Here is a 2500-nt window from a genome sequence, read left to right as displayed (position 1 = left end):
GGTTACAAGTAGAGGCTTGATCCTCGTTATACCGGCGGTACTAGGCACGCACCAGTACCCCGTCACCTTACTGCACCCACGTACACCTCGCTGCCACCTGTCATCCATGTAGCTATCCAGTCTACTCTTAAAACAAGCTATCGTCCCTGTACTAACTATGTGATTGCTGAGTCTATTCCCTTCCCCCAACCACCCTAGTACTAAACCAATGCTTGCCTATATCTCTCCTAAATCTATACTTTTCTTATGCGAGTTCTATCCTGCTGGCTAATTCTCAGTACTTTACTTATATCGGCTTTGTTGTAACCCTTGACCCATTTGAAGACTTCTATCAGATCTCCCCGCACTCTTCGTCTGTGTAGTGAATGTAAGCTTAGATGTTTCAGGCTATCTTGATATGGGAGGTTCCTCACCCTGAATCATCTTGGTCATCCTCCTCTGAACTGATTCTAGCAAGTTGATGTCCATTCCGTAGTGTGGGCACCAAAACTGGACAGCATAATTTAAGTGTGGCATAACTAACGCTAAATAGAGTCTGTGGATGACCTCTGCACTCCTGTTGGTTATCGTCCTGTTAATAAAGCCTAATACCCTGTTTGCCCTATTCAATACATTGCTTCCTTAGTCCCAGGTCAGAGTTCACTAACACTCCCAAATCCCTTTCACACTCAGAGAGACCACCTTCACTACTACTACTACTACTACTACTACTACTACTACTACTACTACTACCCTGTTTGCCCTATTCCTCGCACTAATACATTGCTTCCTTAGTCCCAGGTCAGAGTTCACTAACACTCCCAAATCCCTTTCACACTCAGAGAGACCACCTTCACTAATACTACTACTACTACTACTACTACTTCTATCGACGCGTTGGCAACAAGTTATTTTCTGGCACATGACTCAGACCTGTTTACACGTGACCAGTTCCTCCTCCTCCTCTTCCTCCTCCTCCTCCTCCTAATTCTTGCATTTTTTCTTTAATTTTGTTTTGCTTTAATATTTCCTTCTCTCTTCTTTCTTCTCCTCCTCCTCCTCCTCTTCTTTCTTCTCCTCCTCCTCCTCCTCCTCCTCCACCTCCTCCTCCTCTTCGTCTTCTTCTTCCTCCTCCTTCTCCTAATTCTTGCTTTTTTTTTCTTTAATATTTTTTTCTTTGATATTTCCAGTTTTCCTCCTCCTCCTCCTCCTCTTCTTTCTTCTCTTCTTTCTTCTCCTCCTCCTCCTCCTCCACCTCCTCCTCCTCTTCGTCTTCTTCCTCCTCCTTCTCCTAATTCTTGCTTTTTTTTTCTTTAATATTTTTTTCTTTGATATTTCCAGTTTTTCCTCCTCCTCCTCCTCTTCTTCTTCTTCTTCTTCTCTCCTTTCTTTTCCTCCTCCTTCACCTCCTCCTCCTCCTCCTTCTTCTGCTTCTTCTTTTTCTTCTTCTTCCTCCTCCTCCTCCTCCTCCTCCTCCTCCTCTTCTTCTTCTTCTTCTTCTTCTTCTTCTTCTTCTTCTTCTTTCTTCTCCTCCTTCACCTCTTCCTCCTCCTTCTTCTGCTTCTTCTTTTTCTTCTTCTTCCTCCTCCTCCTCCTCCTCCTCCTCCTCTTTTTGTTATATTTCCTGCTGCTGTTTTTATTTGAGAGAGAGAGAGAGAGAGAGAGAGAGAGAGCTGACAGGTGGAGGAGCAATGTGCCAGCTCTCTCTCTCTCTCTCTCTCTCTCTCTCTCTCTCTCTCTCTCTCTCTCTCTCTCTCAGTGTACGTGCGTGTGTGTGTGTGTGTGTGTGTGTGTGTGTGTGTGTGTGTGTGTTCAGACATCTGGTAAAGTCATAAAAAATGCATGAGGAAGAGGAAGAGGAAGAAGAGGAGGAGGAGGAGGAGGAGGAGGAGAGGCGAATAAGCAGAACGAGGTGTTAATATGAAGATTACAATAAGGAGGAGGAGGAGGAAGAAGAAGAAGAGGAGGAGGAGGAAGAAGCAGATTAAGAGGAAGAAGATGAGGAGGAGGAGGAGGAAGAACATGTCTGAGTGCGTCTTCTTATTCTTCCTCCTCCTCCTCCTCCTCCTCCTCCTCCTCTTCTCCTCCTTAATCTTCTACATATTATTATTATCAGTGACCGAAGAAGAAGAAGAAGAAGGAGGAGGAGGAGGAGGAGGAGGAGGAGGAAAGATGAACCACAAGCAAGGTCACGGGGATGAATGATGCTTGGAGATGAGATGAGATGAGATGAGTGGGATGCTGTGGGAGATTGAGATGAGAGATGCTTGGAGAATGAGATGAGAGATGAGTGTGATGCTGTGCGAGATTGAGATGAGCTGAGATGAGAGATGCTGTATGAGATTAGGTGAAATGAGATTGGGATGAGCTGAGATGCTGTACTGAGGTCAAATTGAGAGGCTGGGTCACGCATTATATATGAAGGGAAGGGACGAGGAGGAGGAGGAGGAGGAGGGAGATGAGATTGAGATGAGTGAGATGCTGTACTAAGGTCAGTATGAAAATCTGGATTAAGCATTAG

The 2500-nt window shown here is 45.2% G+C and overlaps 1 protein-coding gene across 1 annotated transcript in view; it reads left to right on the top strand.

Annotated features, from left to right (window-relative positions):
* LOC126987161 (E3 ubiquitin-protein ligase MARCHF9-like) overlaps nucleotides 1-2500 on the top strand; it is a 22309-nt gene that overhangs the window by 10430 nt on the left and 9379 nt on the right. The gene's annotated exons all lie outside the window — the stretch shown is intronic.

The sequence above is a fragment of the Eriocheir sinensis genome, chromosome 64, assembly GCF_024679095.1.
Source record: "Eriocheir sinensis breed Jianghai 21 chromosome 64, ASM2467909v1, whole genome shotgun sequence".
Lineage (NCBI taxonomy): Eukaryota > Metazoa > Arthropoda > Malacostraca > Decapoda > Varunidae > Eriocheir > Eriocheir sinensis.
The sequence above is the reverse complement of the archived record's forward strand: the minus strand, read 5'-3'. Positions and strand labels throughout refer to the sequence as shown.